Genomic DNA, 23,328 nt, shown 5'->3' with positions numbered 1-23,328 from the left:
TCAGTAATGCACAGGGCAGATCCACAACAAACCGTGATCCAGCCTGAAACATCCATACTGCTATAGCCAAGAACCCAATACTCTGGCTTGCCAGGTGTGGTGGCACATGCCTATAATCTCAGTGACTTGGGAGGCTGTAACAGTAGGATTACAAGTCCGAGGCCAGCCTTAGCAACTCAGGCAGGCCCTAAGCAACTTAGCAAGACCCTGTCTCAAAAATTAAAAGACTGAAAAGGACTGGGGATAGAGTTAAATGGTAAACACCCTATGTTCAATCCCCAGTACCAGTATGCCCCCCTGCCAAAATTAAAAATACCCACACACACACACACACAAAAACAATACTCTGATATATGGAGAATGCCTTCAAATTGATTAAATATGTTCATTCATTTATGTAGAATTTTATATGTGATATGCTAATATATACCTAATCTAAAATGTCAATGAGTAACAAAAACATTTCTTATAAGCCCATTCTCTCTCAAAGAAGTTTCAGAGGTAACAGCATGCATTAAATCAGAATGTATTACATACACTTCTCCCCAAATTGCTCCTCTCCCTCAGTGAGCAGGCTACTTATTTATATTTTCTTAGTGTATCAGAGTGAAATGTCAGATAAGTTAGAAAATATAAAGACAAATAATTGGAACAATATTTTCTTGTGAATATGTTTACTATATACATGTGCGTTTATTCTTATCATGCCTTTAATAGCAAAGTCTTTATTCATGTCTGGAGTTTGATTAAAATTGTTCAGGTTAGTAGGTAAATGTCTTAAATAATCTTAATGTCATCATCAGTAATTTACCATAGAAATGTCCCAGTAGCTATAATGTTTGATCACCTTTGAGCACTGAGACTATGAATTTTAGAAAACTTTTAGCTGAAAGAAGAGTTTTCATAAAAGTGGAGAAAGAAGGTAGGAAAGGGAATTCAGTATTTGCAGTTTGTATGGAATTTTTATAAGGTGGCAGTTTTTGTGTGTGGTGAAATTATTGTTTGTCTCTCCACCAGGGAGACCTCCAATGGGATGAATAAACCTGGACTAGGCCTTACAACTTGAAATCTGAAGTCTATTTAACTTCTCTCTATATATCTACTGTTTATTTCTTCCACTTTCCCAGTTTCCTTTATTTCTGTTGCTCTTTTTTTTTTTTTTTTTTTTTTTGAGAAATTGAAATTTCCCCCCAAATAAAAGAAACACGTTGAGAATAGGCTCATGTTCAATTGACTCTAATTATTCAACAGGAAAATTTTCCATTTGAACAAATCTCATTTATATTCTACAGCCTGTTCTCTGGAAAGGGAAAAAAAAAGAGAGAGATTTTGCTAATCAATTGGCTTCAACATCATCGCTCCCAGAGTGTGTTTAAGACTTTAAATGTTTGTGCGTTACATGTGTGCATGTGTGTGTTTGCCTTTGTGTCAAATAGCAGGGAGACGGGAAGACAGGAGGTCCGGGTGGCATGCCATGTAAAACCATGGCTTGCTGAGGCACAATTTTGTCCAGTGTCAACAGGAAGCCCTTAGTATTTGGCATAAATGCCATGCTAACATAGATTAGCGGGATAGCCTTGGACAGACCACTTTCAGCTCTAATTTATGCGCCTGAGCTTTCCTGTTTTCCCTGATGTATGCACGGAAACAAATCTAGCTGCTAAAATTGGAGTTGGAACTCACACAGCCGAACAGGAGAGTCAAACTGAAAAATCAAGAAATGGCACTGCCCCACGGGTGCCACATGAGGTTTCTGCGTAAGGTATTTCCAGACAAAATGAGTGGGCTCACGTGTGCTGAATGCTCACTTGCTGAGGCACAGGGCACCCAGATAAACGCCCCGGAAATAACACAAAGCCACCCATGGACAGGAATTCCATTTCAGGTGGGCCAAGGCACAGGCTTCTCCACGTTCGTACAGAATCACCAGCTCCAACCCAGCCTCCAAAAAATCTATTCCTCCACCGCCCATCTTCCCCTTTGGATGGCATCACCTTTAGATAATGACTGAGCGGCTTTTAAACAGGTGCTTACTCCTCAGATGGGCCTGGGCCTGAGGTGCATTTGTAAAGCCAGGGAGACGCTGGAGAGGCTGCTCTGCTCTGTACTTAACTGTCTCATGTTACCACCCAAACTGTCCAGGAGGGAAGATTGTTATTCAGTGCCACACACAAGGAAGCAGACTGGAAGATGGGGATGGACCTCATGGAGGTCAGGCAGATATCTCATGATGCAGCTGGGATCTGAACCAGAGGCTTTTCCATTCCACATGCGCCACCTCTGGGGGCTTAGACTGTGCGGACTCTAGCAGATGGCCCCCTGATTCAGGATCTGGAGGGAAACAAGCCTGAAAGTGTTTATCTCCTCAGCTACAAAGCCCCCACCCCCCTTCTTCCCCCACCTTCACCCCTGCATGAAGATAAATAGAGGAGGTATGACAAGCCTGTGTGTGAATTTGGCTCAGAATAGTGATGTGCCTGGGCATATGGACAAGCTTTTAAATTCTGTCTCAGATTTATATGTGCTGACAGAGGTTAAAATGAATTTTGGGTCTTTGTTGGGCTGGGGAAAAAAATTTCCATTATTTGATTCCGTGATAGTTTATTCGAATCTTCAGTTAATATGTACACAATGTACTGGTCCAATTTTTCCAAACTGCCTTGGTGTTATACATTAAAGTTGTAATGGGAGAGCTGCCTATGGAAAATAGAGTTTATTTTTTTTTAAAATCATTTCCTCCAACTCCTAAAATCATCTCTTCAAAGAAAGCAAGGGCTGAGAAAGGACACAATCATAAAGAATATATTCATGTTACAGCTCCTAGTGCTATTTACCCAACTCCAAATTAATGCTACACTGATTTGAACAGAACCTTCAGAGGGGTAATTTCTCTGATCTGAAAACAAAGGTGTTGTAAACTTAGCATTGTTAGGATTAGTTTTGCTACAAGGTAACAAACATGCATGCAGACTTTTGAGTAACTTAAATAAGATATATTTTATTACTCTTCTGTATAACAGTGACCCAAAGAAAGGCAGCACAGAGGTGTGTGCTCTTTTTATTTATATATTTGTATTATTATTATTATTATTATTATTATTATTATTATTATTATTTACTGAGGATTAAACTCAGAGGCACTTAACCACCATGCCACATTTCCAGGCCTTTTAATTTTTCTTTTGAGACACAGTGTCTTTAAGTTGCTCAGGACCTTGCTAAATTGCTGAGGCTGGAATTGAACTCATGATCCTCCTGCCTCAGCTTCCCAAGCAGCTTGTATCACAGGTATGTGCCGCTGCCCCAGGCCCAGAGGCGCACTCTCTATTATGCCAACCCGCATTTTTTAGAAGACATTTTACAGTACAAGATGGCTGTTTGTGCACCAGCCCTCAAATGCAAATTCTAACCTGCAGGAAGGAGAAAGTGAAAGAAAAGAATATGTTCATTCTTCTTAAAGAACAATCATCAGAGAAAACCATTTCAATCCCAGTTATGTGTTGGTGGCCAGAGCTGAAGTACCTCGTCACAGTCAGCTGCAAGAGAGGCTTAGAAATGTAGTATGTATTCAGTTCCACCAGATGCTGAACCAAAACATGAGGCTCTAATATTAAAGTAGAAGAGAAGCTATTCAGGTAAGCATCCTACAATAATTTCTATGTCAGTGGTTTTCCTGTGGAACAAGCTTTTCAATTAAAGGTTCAAACCAAACAGACATTAGAGGGATTGGGGCCAGTCTAGCAAAGCATTCTAAGGTCTTAGTTCTAATGACTTCATGCTGGGAATTTGGCTCTGTATTTCTCCCACGTGTGAGTTCCCGTGTCACCTGACTTACTGCTCCCTTGTTCTTGCTCATCTGCCATAACCTCCTACTCCTCCATCCTTGGGTGAAGTAAACAGAAGACCAACATTGGGCTAAGATAAACTTCAGTTCCAGGCCCACACCCAGCAGTTAGGGGCCTCCAGGCTTTGTGCAATTTGATCTTCACACACAGGTTGAATATCCCTTATCTGAAATTCTTGGGACCAGAAGGGTGTCAGATTTCAGATATTTTTTCAGATGTTAGAATATTTGTACATATATAATGAAAAGTCTTGGGAAAGGACCCATGTTTGAACTTAAAATTTATTTGTTTCATAAGTACCTTGTACACAGAGATTGAAGGTAATTTTATACATTTTGTGTGTGTGTAGGTAGCTGCACCTTCATTTTGACTGTGACCGGCCACGTGAGGTCCAGTGTGGAATTTTTCTCTTGTTGTGTCAAGTTAGTGCTCAAAAAAGTTGGTTGGATTTTGGTACATTTTGGATTTTCTATTTAGGGATGCTCAACCATATAAAACAATTTCCTATTTATTTATTTATTTATTTAATAAACTGCAATGTACCTACCCCAGATGGACTTCATCAAATGTCAGTCACAGGCTGGGGATGTGGCTCAAGTGGTAGCGCGCTCGCCTGGCATGCGTGCGGCCCGGGTTCGATCCTCAGCACTACATACAAACAAAGATGTTGTGTCCGCCAAAAACTAAAAAATAAATATTAAAAAATTCTCTCTCTCTCTCTCTAAAAAAAAAAAATGTCAGTCACTATTGCTAGTAGCATTATGTACATAGGGATAAGGCCTGCATCTCAAACTATCACAGATCATGAAAAAGAACTCACTTAACACCTATATGGATTAATGAGATCTCCTTCCCTGTGTCCAGTTCTGCTAGGCAGAAGCTCCCAAACCCCCTGACAATGTTCATCACTTCAGTTCTGTTTTCTGATAGGAAGGGGACCCTTTCCTCCTCTGTAGCAGATCTGTCAGCTTAAATAGATTTAGCTTAGAATCCTATATCAGGATTCCTGTCACAATTAGCTGGGCCTGGTTGGGGCCCTTCCGGGCACGATAGTGTGGATAATTTGTGTGAAATAAAAGCAATTTAAATTCCTGTCTCATGGACTGAAGGGAGCTCCACTTAGGCTTAGGTGGCAACCCTCCGGAGCCATCAAACATAGTATCTTTGAAAGGTCCACTTTTAAAAGGCATTCTGCCCTCTCCGAGCAATGGAGGCACCATCTTAACCACACCAGCACGTTTTTCTCGAGAGTCTAAGAAATTGAGATAGATATTTGTCTCAGCAAGTCCTTGGAGCATAAAGCCAGAGAACTGCCAAAGTAATGTGACAGGCACCACTTAGTGACTCAGATAACAGCCAGAAGAAGCCAGACAGAAGGCTGAGTGTTAGCTCCAACGCTCTCCAAAATGTGCCTGTCCCTACCATCAAATCTGCTGGAGAGAATCAGTAATATTTGTGTTGAACACAATGAAATTGAAAATGTTTCATTTAAAAAAAAATATTTCCATATTATTTTATCAATTTGGCAACTTTCACATATCTTGCAGGTGAATTTGACCTCCTTTGTTTATCCATCCCCAAAGCAATGAATCTCTTTTATCCGTCTTCTAGCATTGATTGTTTCAATTAAAGCAACAACCCCCAATCAGTAGCCCAGGTACACCCATTTCCAGTCAAGCCTCTACATTTGCAGAAAATGTGATTCAAGATGTAAATGAAATTGTGCCACTCTCTTGTTGAGGTGTTCACTGGTTTCTCACTGACTGTTGAACAGCCTTCAATCTCCCCAGCAAGATGCTAGTCCCAAGGATCTGATTGGTCCTTGCTTCAAAGCTGACCCGTCCCCCTGCACATACCTCACAGATCACCACAAGCTCCTGCTGTTCTGAAGCTCTTGTGCTTCCTGGGCCATCTTTCTCTCATTCCTGAACCTATGTGCCCATTTCTCCACCCATATTGTCATTTAACCTACCTTCTTGGCCTGGCTATCTTCTCTGTCTGCTTTATTCTCAGACCTCAACTCTTCTGGAAAGTTCCCCCTGATTGTGCACTCTAGATTAGAAACTTCTGTGTGATACCATCAAAAGTCCTCACTTTCTATGATCATCTGAAATGATCTGTCTCCACAATTTGTTTGAGAAGCAGAAGCACTTGCACCTCAGACCTCTCTTTCACATAAGTATGCTGTATCCTTATCCACTGCCCTTAAATAAAGCTGCATATTTAACAACCTTGAAACCCTCCTGGCTTACAGCAGGGGTTGAGTTTCCCCTATCAGAGACACTTGGGACCAGAAATGTTGCAGATATCTGATATTTTGTTTTTCAGATTTTGAAATATTTGCAGATACATGATGAAGTTTCTTGGAGAGATAACCCAAGTCTAAGCACAGAATTTATTGATTTTTTTTATGTACATCATACATACAGCCTGAAGTTAATTTTATACGATACTTTTAGTGCATCTCTTTTTCAACTGTAATCCATCATATGAGGTCATGGGGTAGAATATTCCACTGTGGTCTCCTGTCAGCCCTCAAAAAGGTTTGGATTTCAGATTCCAGGACAACAAATGTTCAACTTGTATTCAACATTCATTTTTGCTCATGGGTTTGAAGTAGGGGCAATTTTGCTGATGCTCATCAGGCTTGCTCAAGCATCTGTAATCAGCAGACAAGTCAGTTGAGGGCTGGCTGGCCAGGATGGACCCAGCTAGCACACTTCATCTCTGCTCCACACGCTGCTATCCTCCAGCAGCCTGTCCTGGACCTGCTCTCAAGTGGGGGTAAAATTCTAGGAGAGTATAAAAATGCGAATGCTTCTGGAAGCCGAGGCTCAGAACTAAAACATGACTCATGCTGAATTCCATTAGCTACAGCAATGCACAAAGCCAAACCAGAATGATAGACCCCAGTTTTTGATGAGAGGATCTGGAAGTCACTTTATAAAGGTCATAGATCTAGGAAAACCATTACCTGGGACCATCAATTCAATCCATTTTTTGGCTTATCCACAGTGCCTGCTCAATTCCTGGCTGCCCAGAAATATCAATCAAATGAATGAAGTGAGACAAATAGAAGTATCCCAAGGTTAAAATGTCACCAATGACATCAATATAGCAGCTGAATCTGGCGACTGGATCCCTGTGACTTTGGCCAGCCGAGCTGTTTTCAGACAGCAGGTGTATACAGAATGTGTGCCCACCCACTCTACGGTGGGAGCATTTCCCAGCATCCTACTGCTCCCTAGTCTCTCTGTTAATTGTGGGTCTTAACTTTTTTATATTTTATGATGCTTCAGTCTTTTGCAGTTTCCTCACCAGAGAGGGACTGCCACTCCCAGGGTTGGCTAATTCCTAGGGATGGCAGACATCTTCATGCCTTTGAATTACAAACCAATCAATCTCAAGTCCATACCCCCACATAACTCCTCTTATCAAACCCCTAACATCTGGGACACTATTGTCCCACTGTAAGTCATCCCAGAACCCTGAGGTGAACAAGTGGAGAGCACTCTGATATCCCACAGCTTGGTGAAGTGGAGCCATCCGATCCTAAATCTGTTCATCTGCTCCCTCTGCTTTGCCCATTATTGCCCTCCAGAATCACAGTAAATCTGTCCACATTCCTCCCACCCTCTCTGTGCCCCCAGACTAACCCTGATGTTTCTCCATGTGCCCCCATCCCAGCCCCAGGGCACAGAGCATGCCTCCTTTTCTTGAGAACTGTATCAAATTGAATTTTCAAGTACAGCACTCTCCTGCTGGGTCGTCCTCATCAGACCTGAATAAAAACAAAGCACTAGATACTTTACAAAACAGTGTCAGAACCTGCGCCGCTAAAGTTACGGATAAAAGAAAGTTGGAGAAAAGCAACAAGCATACTCTCAGCAGGAAATGCTCTGTCACAACATTGTCCTGAGCCTGAGGGGACAGGAGAGGCACACAGCCGGTACCTGCCTTCCTTGTGTTTCCTCTGCTGGTTTGCCCACTCCCTTCCCTTCCTTGTGTCCTCCCCTCTCCATCCTTACTTAAAGTCTACAGTAGAAATGAGCCATGATCCCATTTCCAGCATGGTAACCGACTCGCAGTGCATGTCAGAGAACCCATCAAAATGCCAAGATGTTTCTCCTCCATCTGGTCCCCTCACTGTTCCATTCCCTGTATGTCTCCTTCCCTAGTTTTTTCTCTACTCCCACATCCAATCGATTATACTTTCTCCAATTTTCCACCCAAACACACCCCTCACATTGCCAGATCTCCCCGAGAGAGCCAATATCACAGCCGGGCTTCAGAGGGTAGCACCTCTGTCTTTCTGGTTTTCCGACTGAGCTAAGGTGGCAAGTCAGTCCCACTCTGTAAGGTCAATAGTTAGTTCTTTGGTCACCTGTGGTTGTTTAGCATATATGTGCTCTACTGTTCTCCAGTGAGATCTGAGTAGGAATGTGAGAGTCCCAGTAGGGAAAAAAAACTGCAAAATAAACCAGGGCTCTCCCTGGTCCACACCTGGGTGGGGAGAGAGACACTCCTTCCCTCCCCTTCTCCACATTCTCCCCTATCTCATCTCAACTCTTCCAGTGTCTCCTGCCTCTCTCTTCTCCTGTCACCTGCCCTCAATATCCACTCACCAGTTCCTGAGGTCTTCCCTGGGCGTGTCCTATTTTCACTAGAGTTCTCACACAAATGTGGAAAACACTCCTTCAGTATGGGTTTGCCGATATCAATCAGAATTTTGCAAATGCAATATTACTAAGAAACCAGAGTTAAAAAGAGTCAAAGATGAATTAATTTTCTGCAGTTATTCTTATCCAAAGAGAACTCAAGTGTAGCCACGGTTTGGTCTGGCAGACCTCGAGGAAGGTCCCCAAGTTCCCAGGCTTCACTGCTGGCCAATGTACTCAGGGACTGATTGTAGAAGCTGTGGGGTGATTTCACTACTAGGGCTGGTTGATTCTCTGTCTAGCCAGAACTGGCTACCTGCCATCATTTCTGCCCCACCCCACACCTGTGCCCCAGACCATTCACTTTGGCATACATTTGCAGCTGCTTTAGGTCTCAGGATCATGTCCTTGTTCCCAACATCCTGGATGGGGAGGCATATCTATACAAAGCCTCCAGATGCTACCTCTGGACCTTTGTCTCCCCACTAGGCCCCTCTACTCATTCACTCCACCCCCATTGCCTCATGTTTACCTGTCTGTAGGATTGCCATTGTCTAGGTGTTGCCATTAACTTTTCCTTTATTTTATTATCATTATTTTTTGGCTAATTTAGTTTAGTTTTCTTATTACTTTGGAGTGGGCTAGCAGAAAAGCCCCTGTATTTGCAACTATCCTTCTGTCTGTCAACTAGCAAAAGGCAGCATTATCCTTTATAGTCTGTAGGTTTGGCATTAATACATTCATGGGGGAGTGGCTTAACTAGGAAAAGATGAGCCTGAAGATGTGACTCAGAACATAGAGCAATTAAAGCAATTGTATATGTGTAATAAAAATAATAAGCTGGGGTTTCTGGGAAGGACAAAAATTTGAAAAGCTTAGCAAGAAAGTGGAAGCAATGGTTCTTCTTAGGGGTTTGGCCACCAAAAGAACCCAGGCACATTTTAGAAATATAAGTATCTTGAGTCAAGTTGGAAGGATCCTGTTTTCTCTTGTTTTCATTTTTTGGTGCAGTAGAGCAGTGTACTGCACATCCATTTTACCCCTCCCACACATTCATACTCCTTTCCCCAGATCTTTAATAAAAGTCTGTTGTAGACACAGCATCATGATGGATGTCCTTTGGGGAATGAGATGTGGGATGAGACAGGACAGCATGCCCAGCATAAAGGAGTCCTGGGTGGTGAACAGGCAGTAGTGCCTATTCTGGCCTTGGGCTCAGAACATTCCAATTTAAATTCTCACTTGTCACTAACTTTGTGACTCTGGGAAATTGTTACTTAGACTCCAATTTCCACATTTATAAAATAAGCATAACAATAATATCTAATTCATAATGTTGTTATAATGAATTGATATAGATAAAGCCTAGCTTATTGTAAGTTTTGCTAAATAAATTTAAACGTTACATTTGGTAGGTAAAAGTATACACACAAAGCCAGAAGTAATTATAAGAAAATCAAATCTCAGAAAGGCACAGTCTACATAGGCAATGCTAGTTATTGCCCTGTACATGTTAAGAGCACAAATCAATTTCATAAGTCTAAGCAGACCAGAGCACCCCAATTAATACCAGGATGACAGTCCTGAGGTCTCTGGTCACCATGCTATTTTCACAGTTCAGACACCTCTACTTTCCACTGCATCTGTGTTTCCAGGTTGAAATTTTCCTGGTCTGAATCCTCTGAGATGACAGCCATGTTCCAACTCCAAACACAGCCAAATGGCCTTTCCCTAAGTCCTGGTGTCACACACAGAGTTGATCTTAGCCAGAGTTCTTAACTGCAGGCCACACAGACTGACTCCAGTGATAACAGCAGTAAGGAAATTCACAGTAAAAAAAAATGAATCTGTGGGTTTGACTCCCAAATGGAGGAGCAGGAAAACTGGACTTCAAAAGTGAGCAGCCATGAGATATGCCAGACAGGGTCAGGGTCACAGCCAAAATTTGTCAATAAAGCTGCGAAAGTTATAGAATGCTGAGCTCCACTGCAGCTCCAGCAGCTGCTGCAATGCAGCGTCCACTGCACCTCTCACTGTGGCTTCCCCTGACCTTCAGCTTCCTTTGCAGCATCCAAGGCATTTTCCCCTTCCCATTCTGCTGTACCTCCCAGAGAAACTTTCTTTGCACTTCCCCCAGGGACTTCCATGGCAGCCTTAACTGCAGCTTGCATGTCCCTTCTGCTTTCGCCTCCATTGCTCCTTCTATTATAGCTTACCTGCGGTTTTCACTCTGCCTTCTACCCTAGCTTCCATTGCAGCTTCTGCTGTACGTTTCACTGCGGCACCAAAAGTACCTCCAACTCCAGCTTGCACGATGGCTTCCACTGCTTTGACTCCAGCTTTCATTGTGACCGTTTGGTCCAGACTCTGCACACTGCTGCTGGAACCAACACACTGTGCTCTCCTTGCAAACTGGAAGTTGCTGTTGCTGCAGCCATCACCACCTGCCACCCTAACAGCCTCTCTGCCATCTCACTTATCTGAGTCACTGACTTCCAGTCCGAACTCCAGGGTTGGGGGGGTGGCTTTTATGCCAAGTCAAAATCTCATGCTTTGGCCCTAAATTCACAGCGCTAGAAAGCCATGCCTGGCATGGTGGTGCACACTGGTAATTCTAGCAACCTGGAAGGCTGAGATAGGTGGGTTGCAAGTTCAAGGCCAGCCTGGACAACTTCATGAGACCCTGTCTCATATAAAAAATTAAAAGGGCTAGGGATGTAACTCAGTGATAGAGCACCCCTAGGTTCAATCGCCAGTATAAAAAATAAGTTAATTTTTCATAAGAGTCTGCAAAGCCAGAATGTGATGTTTTCACCTGTTAGGTTGGGGCCAGACTATGCATCTTCCAGGATTCTTGAGATGGAAGTTTCTTCACAGATAGGAGAGGTGGCCAACATAGAAATAATGCCTAAATGAGCAAGAAGCACAACCACTGTGTGCTGCAGCTTTGAATAGCTACACATGCAAGGGGGCTGCTGTTAAGAGCACAAACCAATTTCATAAGCATGAGGTAGGAACATGACTTACTGTCCAAGTCACGAGACCTTGGAGAGCATTTACATTAAATACTGTGATATGTTCATTTATTGACCTGATCTTATGATAATATTATATTAACTTATAAAAGATTTCTGCTCTGAATCTATTTTTAAATAAAATTATTTATTATATATGTGTACTTGCGAAGAGTAAAATAAACTTTTTAAATCTTTATAAGGTTGTCTAAATTTAAAATATAAAGGGCTGGGGATATACCTCAGTGATAGAGTATGTGCTTAGTATGTGCAAGGCCTTGGTTTGGATCCCTAACACTGCAGTGTTTATATATATATATCACTGTTATATATATATAATAGCACTGTTATATATATATATAATAGCACTGTTATATATATATATATATATATATATATAATAGCACTATTATATATATATATATATATATATATATATATATATATATATAACTTGTATAAATTTATTATATATTTACATGTAAGAAAAGCTTGGCAAACATTCACATATTTTAATCATATATCTAAATTTTATGTCTTTTATCAAGCCATTGATATTTTCTGGGGTTAGAATTTTCAATATAATCTTATTATTTTAATTTTTCATAAAATTACAGACTATTTTCCTCCATATAAATTTATGGCTAAAATATTTGTAATCATTGACATAGTTGACTCTGCTTTGGAAACCCCAGTATTTTTAAAGGATAAAATTACCTTTCTACCCATTCTGACATACCTGAAAAATTCAGATCAGATTGTGTTTAATGAAGGGGTGTCCCAAGATTATTTTCATATCAAAAATTGTACTGTGTTCTGAATATGTTTTCTCAATGAATATTGCTATAAGGCAGAGATCATAAAATGTTATCTCTTATTTCTTGGAGAATTGTGCTAATTTGGAGGATACAAAATGCCAGGTCATCTCATTTTTATTGTACGCTGGCTCAGAATATAAATTTTCTGATTAAAAACAAAAAGCATCATCAAAAATATTCTTTTCAGGCTGGCTCTGAGGTAGAATGCTCACCTAGCACATGCAAGGCCCTGGATTTGATCCTCAGCACCACATAAAAATAAATTTTAAAAATCCATATGCAACAAAATGAAACTGAATCCCTTTCTCTCGCCATGCACAAAAGTTAACTCAAAATGGATCAAGAAGCTTGATATCAAATCAGAGACACAGCGTCTGATAGAAGAAAAAGTCGGCTACAATCTACATACTGTGGGGTCGGGCTCCAAATTCCTCAATAGGACACCCATAGCACAAGAGTTAATAACTTAGAATCAACAAATGGGACTTACTCAAACTAAAAAGTTTTTTTCTCAGCAAAAGAAACAATAAGAGAGGTAAATAGGGAGCCTACATCCTGGGAACAAATCTTTACTCCTCACACTTCAGATAGAGCCCTGATATCCAGAGTATACAAAGAACTCAAAAAATTAAACAATAAGATAACAAATAACCCAATCAACAAATGGGCCAAGGACCTGAACAGACACTTCTCAGAGGAGGACATACAATCAATCAACAAGTACATGAAAAAAATGCTCACCATCTCTAGCAGTCAGAGAAATGCAAATCAAAACCACCCTAAGATACCATCTTACTCCAGTAAGATTGGCAGCCATTATGAAGTCAAACAACAACAAGTGCTGGCGAGAATGTGAGGAAAAGGGTACACTTGTACATTGCTGGTGGGACTGCAAATTGGTGCAGCCAATTTGGAAAGCAGTATGGAGATTTCTTGGAAAGCTGGGAATGGAACCACCATTTGACCCAGCTATTCCCCTTCTCGGTCTATTCCCTAAAGACCTAAAAAGAGCATACTACAGGGACACTGCTACTTCGATGTTCATAGCAGCACAATTCACAATAGCAAGACTGTGGAACCAACCTAGATGCCCTTCAATAGACGAATGGATTAAAAAAATGTGGCATTTATACACAATGGAGTATTACTCTGCATTAAAAAATGACAAAATCATGGAATTTGCAGGGAAATGGATGGCATTAGAGCAGATTATGCTAAGTGAAGCTAGCCAATCCCTAAAAAACAAATGCCAAATGTCTTCTTTGATATAAGGAGAGTAACTAAGAACAGAGTAGGGAGGAAGAGCATGAGAAGAAGATTAACATTAAACAGGGATGAAAGGTGGGAGGGAAAGGGAGAGAGAAGGGAAATTGCATGGAAATGGAAGGAGACCCTCAGGGTTATACAAAATTACATACAAGAAGAAGTGAGGGGAAAGGGAAAAAAAAAACAAGGGGGAGAAATGAATTACAGTAGATGGGGTAGAGAGAGAAAATGGGAGGGGAGGGGAGGGGGGATAGTAGAGGATAGGAAAGGCAGCAGAATACAACAGACACTAGTATGGCAATATGTAAATCAATGGATGTGTAACTGATGTGATTCTGTAAAAATGGGAGTTCATAACCCACTTGAATCAAAATGTGAAATATGATATGTCAAGAACTATGTAATGTTTTGAACAACCAACAATAAAAATTAAAAAAAATGCAGGTATTGACAACTACAACTAAAAAAATAGATATTTTTTTAAAATATTCTTTTCTAAGTCATGATATTGCAAAATATATCAAATGCCAAAATCATGTCCTGTATACTATCTGATTTCTCATCACTTAATTTGTTTTCTTTTCTTGTGCTATTACAGGAATGAAGTGCTGTTTATAAATTTTATTTTCGGTGATGGCAATTTACAAAAAGCTTTGAAAGACAAAGCTTTATTGGCACTTCATGTGTTGAATTATTTAATGAAAGAATTTTAACTCATTTTGAACAAGTTATAACAACTAAAATATACAGGACTTGTTTCCAAAATATGTTCGGTACCACATAGGACACTTAGGTGGATTTTAAAATTAATATATTTAAAGGATCAAATATTTTCTAAAACTTGATTCATAATGAGCAGAAAACAGAGACTGCAGGACTCAATTTTTATTTATTTAACTATTTATTATTTTGGTTCAATACTAGCTTCATCAGAAAAAAAGTATGTTACAGATCAGGTATAGATAAATAAAAGTCTGTTACATTTGTATAATTATGAACTTTGTCTCAATTAGTACAATAATGCATCTTGTTCAATTGATTTTAACTATGGCCTCTGTGCTATAGCTAATTTCAACTACAGTTTCTCCACAGGGCTCTTAATCCAATTTAGTACATTGTCAGTATTTTTTCATATTCTGTTTCAATAAAATTTAGATCCTTAATATAATTGCAAAATATATCTTTTCTTCAGTGAATTTTGAATTTTAGCAGTTTACAAAAGTGTTCATAAATCATGACATATTTCATCTTTTCTGAAAAAAAAGTACAAATTTAACTGACTTTATATTTGAGGAATCTGATGTGACTGGTTTATAGTGGAATCATTTAACTATTAGCTGATACTATTAATGATTATTTCAAAACATATCAATACTTGTTAGCTCACATTTTATGTATATACAAAAATCTTATAATGTGAAATTAGAATAGCAGACATTTGATCTAAGTGAAAAGTCATGTCCATCTTTCACTGGTGAAATGTAACACATTTTCTACAGTAGCACTCAATCAATCTTCATCCCTGAGAACAAACTTCTTACTATTAATAGGCCACAATGGAATTAAACTAATAATAACGAAAATATCACTACAAAACTCCCAAATACTTCAGAATTAATCAACATACTTCTAAGTAAGACCTAAGTCAAAGAAGAAATCTCAAGAGAAGTTTAAAAATATTTTCAATTGAATGAAAATGGAAACACAGCTTCTGAAAAATTTGTCGAATGTTGCAAAAGCCGAGCTAACAGAGAAATATACGGCATTGAAGGAGCTTATTAGAAAAGAAAGTTATAAAATCAATAATACAAAAGTCTGTCTTAGGAAACTAGAAAAAAGAAAGGCAAATTAAATCCAAAATAAGCAAAAGAAAAGAAATAAGAATTGGAGCAGAAATCAACGAATTTAAATCAAAAGCTGGTTAGAGGCTGGGGTTGTGGCTCCCTGGCACACGTGAGGCACTGGGTTTGATTCCCATCATCACATAAAAATAAATAAAGTAAATGTATTGTGTTCATCTACAACTGAAGAAAAATTATTTTTAAAAAAGCTGTTTAGAAATAGAATAGAAATTACTAGTACCAAAAATGAAAGGTGGCATATCTTTACATTTCCCAGTCATTAACAGTATAATATGGGGATGCTACTAGAAGTTTTATTACAATAAATTTGGCAACCTAGATGAAAAGGACCAATTCCTTGAAATGATGAATCTGCCAAAACTTACCCAAGAAGAAACAGACAATCTGAATAATCCATTACAAACTAAATTGCACCAATATTTAATAACCTTCCAAAACGGAAAGCATTGGGCCCAGACAAATTTGCTGGTAAATTCCACCAAACATTTCAGGAAAAAATTATACTAATTCTATCGGATAGAAATAGGAAAAGGAAAACTTTCTAACTGAGCCCAGCCTCACTTTCATACCAATATCAAAGCATTACAAGAAAACTACAAACTCTTATGATCACAAATATAAAAATCCTCAATAGCAGATATATAATAATAATGTATAAAAAGAAATATACACAAAAAGCAAGTGGGATTTATACTGACTATGGAAGGTATTTCAACATTCAAAAATCCATTAAGGTAATCTATCAAATCAACAAATTAATTTGTTGAGACATTATTTTTCTAAGAGAGAGAGAGAGAGAATTTTTTTTTTAATGTTTATTTTAGTTCTCGGCGGACACAACATCTTTGTATGTGGTGCTGAGGATCGAACCCGGGCCGCATGCATGCCAGGCGAGCGCGCTACCTCTTGAGCCACATCCCCAGCCCCTTACACTATTTTTTGAGACTAAATTAAATTAAATTTTTGAGACTAAAAGTCATGTGATCATATTAATACATAAAGAAAAATCATTTGACAAAATAATACTCATTTCTGGTTAAAAAAATTCTCAATAACCAGGGGCTAGAGTTTGATTTCCTCAATTTGATAAAATACAACAAACTTACAACTAACATACATAATGGTGAGAAATTAGAAGCTCTTCCACCAAGACAGGAAACAAGGTGAAAACATCTTATCTCACCATTCATTTTCAACATCACACAAAAAGTCCTAGGTAATGCAATAAATCAAGTAAAGAAAGTAAAATGTTTATTGTTCGCAGATGACACAATCACCTATGTAGAGAATCAAAAGAATAAATGAAGTCCCGGAAATAATTTGTGATTTTAGCAAAGTTGCAGGATACAAGGTTAATTTTTAAAAAATTCAGTTATTTCCTACTTACCAGCAATGGACCAGCAGTATTTGAAATTAAGAACACCACCTCCAAAAATGAAAGACTCAGGTATAAATTTAACAAAGTTGTACAACATCTACATGAGGAATATTATAGACCTCTGATGAAAGAAATGAAAAGAAATCAAATGAATAGCTCATCTTCCGGGACAGGAAAAATCAGTATTGTCAAGTTGTCAGATCTTTCCAACTTGGTCTATAGATTCAGTGAAAACCCAATCAAAAGCCCCTCAAGTTACTTTTCAGAATTGAAAAACTGAGACTAAAGTTTATAGAGAGAGGCAAACGATCCAGCATATTTAACACAATATTGAAGGATCAAAAAGTTGGAGGCCCAGTGCTTCCTGACTTCAAAACTTACTATGAAAAAGCTACAATAACTATACACTGTGATACTAGTAAAACCACAGACCGATAAATGGAACAGAATCCCCCAAAAGAGACTCCCATAAACATAATCAGCCTACTTTTGATGAAGGAGCAAAGGCAATATAATAGAGCAAAACTAGTCTTTTCAACAAATGATGCTAGAACCAATTGAATGCCCACATTCAGAGAACAAAAAACAGAATCTGGACAAAGTTCTGACACTCTTCACAAAAACTAACCAAAAATGATCATGCTCTTAAATGGAAAATGCAAAACGTAGAACTCCTAAAAGATAACATAGAAAACCTAGATGATCTTGGGTATGGTAATGACTTCATAGCTGCAATAACAAAGACATTCTGCATGAAAGAAAGATTTGATAAGCTGGACCTCATGAAAATAAGAAAATACTCTACAAAAGACAATGTCAAGAGAATAACAAGACAAGTCACAGACTGGAAGAAAATATTTGCAAAAGACACATTTGATAAAGGACTAGTATTCAAAAAAATATAAAACCTCTTAAAACGTAACAGTAAGAAAATAAACAACACAAATAGAAAACCAGATCAAAGATCTTAAAGCATGCACGTGAGCATACACATACACACACACAGACACACACACACACATCTATGGCAAATCAGCACATAAAAAGATATTCCACATCATGTCATTAGGGAAATGTAAATTTAAAAAAAAACAACCTCTGAATATGTTGGGGACCACAAATCAAGTCAAGATGGCGCCTGGCAGTTTGCCAGGAGGAGTGGTTTGTGAAGCAGCGGCACCGAGTCATTTAGATGGTGGGGATTCCTTATTGACTGATTGCTGTATCTAGATGATGCTGATTGAGTCAAGCTGTGTGTCATCAGTTAGGTATATATACCTCTGCTGTTCTGCAATAAAGTGGCTCCTGCTACCTTGGGTGCCCGCTACCTTGAGTTCCCGCTCAGTTCCCACTGAGTTTCCTCACAACAAAGCAGTTCCCGCTTCAACCTTCAAGTTGCTTGTCACCTCCCGGTTATTTTGCCCAGCCGGACTGCGGTAGAATATCTATTAGATTGGTGAAGATGTTGAGAAACAGGAACTCTCATTTATTGCTGGTGGGAGTGTAAGAAGAGACAGCCACTTTGGAAGACATTTTGACATTTTATTTTTACCAAAGTAAACATACTGTTACTATGTAATCCAGCAATTGCAGTTCTTAATATTACGTTTACTAAAAGAAGTTGAAATGTTTTGTTCATACAAAACCTGGACACTGATATTTACAGCAGCTTCATTTATAATCACCAAAACTTAGAAGCAATGGAGATGTAAGTGGGGGACAAGTAAACAGTCCATCCACACCTGGACAACTACTTATTGTTAAAAAGGAATGAGCTCTAACAAACAGCCTAATAAGTGTCATGGTTTGGAATGAGGTATCCCCCAAAAGCTCCTGTGTTAATGCAGGAGTGCGCAGAGGTAAAAGATGGGATTGTAAGAGCTGCAACCTAATCACTTCATCCTAGTTTGAATGACTAAGTGTAACTGTAAGTAGATGGGGCATGGCTGGAGAAGCTGGGTCACTGGAGATGTGCCGTAGAAGGTTGCCTCTTCCTTGTGGCTCCCCCCCACCCACCCGCCTCCTGATGCCACCATGAGCTGAGCAGCTATCCTCCACTGGGCCCTGTCCCCATGATATGCTGCCTCACCTTAGGCCCAGAGCAGGGGAATTGGACAACTATGAACCCGTGAGCCCCACCCCCCAAACTTTTCTTTCTCTAATTTGTTCCTTTATGGTACTCTGGTCACAGTAACAAAAAAAGCTAATTAAAACAATAACGTGTGGAGTAACCTTAAATGCATATTACTTTATGACAGAAGTCAATCTGAAAGATTGTGTGATTCCATTTACATGATATTCTGAAAAAGGCCAAACTATGGAGATAGTAAAAAAAAAAAATCAATATTTCCAGTGGTTAGAAAGGGAAAAGGAATGAGCAGGAGGAGCACAGATGATTTTTAGGGCATTAAAATTACTCTGTATTGTGACACAATGGCGGATACAGATCCTTATACCTTGTGCAAACATCAAATGTAGAATAACAAGAGGAAACCCTATTGTTAACTGTGGCCTGTAGATTATAACTACATGTCAATGTAGATTCATTAGTTGTAACAAATGTACCACTCTGGTGGGGGATCTTAATCGAGGAGGTTATGCATGTGTGGGGGTAGGCAGACCATAGAAAATACTTGTGTCTTTCTCTCAATTTTGCTGTTAAACTTTTCTTAAAAAACAAAGAAACTAAATATAAACAACAAAGAAAAAAGACCTAAAGTTTTTTTTTTTAAAAAAAGAAAGGAAAAGAAAAAGAGATAACTAAATCATCTGTTTTCACTTTTGACGCTGAGTTGTCTAGACAGGGCAAATTAACTCGAAGAGAACTTTCACCTGGTAGCCATTACGCCCTTAGAAATATGACTTTTCAGTTGAGGACAGTCTACTTTTGTTAAGAACAGTTTCTTTTTTATATAACGGTCTGTGCCTATTGTTTTGGACAGAAATAACCACAGTGTAACTGTACGGTGTGACTATTCTACCTTCAGCAAGATGATGGACTAGGCGGTTCCTTGGCTCAAACCTCCCACAGCTGCAAAAATTTTACAGCCAATCTCAGACAGAAGTGCCTTTGTGGGATCCTTAGAACTTAGGGATTCAGGTAGAAAATAACAACCTGGGAGAGCCCAGGATCTCCAAGGGTCATCTGGGGAGGGCAGACCCGCACACAGGTGATAGACTCAGAGCTGTGGTCCCAGCTCCACACCTGAAAATGGCCCTGTCTCTGAGGGGGGTTGGCTGGAGCCCCATTGGGTGCTGGTTCTACTGTCCACAGTTCTCTGCCCAGGGACCAAAGAGGAGTCATACCTGTTGTACCTTGGGAGACGAGGACACCAACCTCTATGCCAGCTATGGATCCTAAAACCAGGCCGCAATGCTCTTGGCTACATTCAGAGAATCATAGCGCTTGGGCGAGGACCTCGGGGAGACACAGTCTTCTGAATCCACAGGGAGGGCTCAGGTCCCTCAGCGGATCCTCAAACAGTCCTGAATCACCTCAGCTAAAGCTGCAGGGAAGCCCCACGTACACAGGTGCCCAGAGACATGGCCATCAGGGCCTCTGTAGGCCCATATGCTGACTTTAGACCCACTCCGGATCCCTACAAATCAGCTCCAGCTTATCTCAATTACAGTTAGGAATAGCCACACCTGCCCAGGGACCCTCCAGAGACACAGGATTCACAATTCTAGAGACAAATCTGACCTCCTCTGTCTCAGCTGTAGACCCTAAAGCAGCCCTGTGACTCAGCTCGGGTCTCTCTCGGGATAACGAAATCAGGGGCCGATGTTTCCTTAGCAGATGTGTGTCTTCAAGGTTCCATGAGGTCACTGCATCCCAATGATGGATGGTAGATGTTGAAAATCATTCTGTAAAAGTTATGTGTTTGTCATCAATTCCCTTGATAAACAAAAAAATATAATATTTATTTTTCACAAAACTTTCAATTTCACATTTCAGGCTAATTCCAAAAGTGCGAACAGTGAAATCATAAAATCAAACAATAAAAGAAACACAGTTGTAATGCTACACCCTACACAAATGTGGAAGCTCCGATAGAAAGAAAGCTGGGGTATTTTCTGTACTTTTTATGAAAGCACTGCTCAGTCTTGATCTCTCTTGTGCATTTCCTACATCCTAGTAAATAATTTCCCAAGTTTCTCATGGGCCTTGCCCTGGTACCATTGGCTGGCACACTATATGCCTAGCATAAGAGCAAGGATGACTTTTTTTCCTACCAGCATTGAAGACTGGAAAGAATTACTCATTTATTATGGGTTGGATATGAGATGTCTCCCCAAAGCTCTTGCGTTAATGCAGGAAGGTTCAGAGGTGGAATGATTGGATTGTGAGAGCTGTGACCTCATCTGTTCATCTTCCTTTGAATGGACTGACTGGGTGATAACTGTATAACTGTATAACTGTAGGCAGATGGAACATGAAGATGGCTGTGTCCTTCAAGGGGCCATCTTCCCTGTGATTTCTTTTCCTTCTTTATTTTCTTCTGCTTTCTGATCCTGCCCTGAGCTGTGCAGCTTTCTTCCACTGGTCCCTTCCACCATGACAAACGGCCTCACTTGGGCCCAGAGCAGTAAACTCAGTAGCCCCTGGACTGAACTTCTGGAACCATATGCAACAATGAACCTTTCTTTCTCTAAGTTGTTCTTGTCAAGCATTTTGGTCACATGAAGGCTGACTAATACACCACTCCTGTCTCAGTGTTGGTTTTACCAAGGCACGCTGCACACAGGCATGCAGTAATTACTATGCAGCATAAAGGGGCCAGGAAAAGAAAGACAAATCAGTACAGATCATCTTTCATCTATTATCTCACTGCAAGAGCATCTTCTGCTTCCCGAACCTTTATTTCAGAAATGCACAAGATCATGACAGAAGCTGGAAGAAAAAAAAATCAAGGTCTTCAGAATCTGATCTGGATTATTTCTACACACTGATAGCAACATTTGAATTAAAAACATAAGGAAGAAAAAGAGTAAATGGGATATCACAAGCGAGACTAGAGCTTCAGCAAGAATTCCCTTAGTACTCAGCATCATCTCCAGAATCCCTGGGAGAGTCTGACGGCAGATTGTTAGGAAGGCTCAACCCTAGGACTGGGAAGCCACATTTAGCCACCTGTTTTAGCTGCTGTTAACAAAAGACCTGACGAGAATGTTTTTAGGGGAGAAAAAATTTATTTGGGGGTCACAGTTTCAAAGGCGACTCCATTGCTCTAGGCCTGAGGTGAGGCAGAACATCGTGGCAGAAATGTGTAGCAGAGGACAACAGCTCAGGGTTCAGCAAACAGAGAAAGAATCTCCCCTCATCAGGAACAAAATTTATGCTCTATTATGATTTGGATGTGAGGTGTCCCCCAAAAGCTCATGTGTGAAACAATGCCATAAAGTTCAGAGAATAAATGATTGGGTTATGAGAGCCTTAACTTAGTTAGTGAATTAATCACCTGATGGAATTAATTCAGTGGTGACTGAAGGCAGGTGGGGTATGTCTGGAGAAGGTAGGGCATTGGCAGCAAAGCTTTGGGGTATATATTTTTATCTGGTAAGTGGAGATCTCATTCTCTGCTTCCTGATCATCACGTGAGCTGCTTCGCTCTGCCACACTCTTCTGCCATGATGTTCAGCCTCACCTTGAGCCCTGAGGAATGGAGTCTGCTGTCTGTGGATTGAGACCTCGAAACCTTGAGCCCCCTAATAAACTTTTCCTCCTCTGCAGTTGTTCTGGTCTGGTCTTTAAGTCACAGCAGTGATAAAGCTGACCAAAGCATACCCCAAAGGTATAACCCCAGAGTCTTAACTCCTCCAATCACACCCTACCTGCCTAGAGTTACCACCCAGGTAATTCGTTCATTCAAGTACATTAATGCATTGATTAGCTTAAAGCTCTCATAACCAGATAATTTCACCTCTAAACTCTCTTGCATTTTCTCACACATGAGTTTTTTGGGGACCACTTACATTCAAACCATAACACCACATGCGTTCATTATTGCAGATCCTATCTCCCAAAGGGTCCAGACCCAGGCCCTCCTTGGATTCTGAGCGGGGCTTCTCTCTGCAGACCTCCTGTGCTCTGGAGCTCCCAGACCACCAGGTGTGATAGAGCCTGCCAGAGAGGAGCTTGGATACAATTGCTGGTTAATCATCATGACACAGTTAGAGTGATATTTTTTTTTTTAAAAGCAGTGTGATTATGCACTCTAAAATGTCCTGATGACATGACACATCATTCTTTGATTATACAGATGACTATTCATGAGTATGTTTGAGATGCAGTATATAAAAATATGAAAATGAGAGTGACCCTGATGGAGCTAAATATAATATTTGCCCTTCGTAGGAACCCACAAGCTTTTACTTTGTTTTTCAGTATTAAATTTCCCATCTCTGATATGGTTCCTTTTCAGGGGAGGAAAAAAAAAAGAAAGGAAATAAACTCGCCTTGTTAAGACATTTTCTCTCGAACGCC

This window comes from Marmota flaviventris, chromosome 14, assembly GCF_047511675.1.
Source record: "Marmota flaviventris isolate mMarFla1 chromosome 14, mMarFla1.hap1, whole genome shotgun sequence".
Taxonomy (NCBI): domain Eukaryota; kingdom Metazoa; phylum Chordata; class Mammalia; order Rodentia; family Sciuridae; genus Marmota; species Marmota flaviventris.
The sequence above is the reverse complement of the archived record's forward strand: the minus strand, read 5'-3'. Positions refer to the sequence as shown.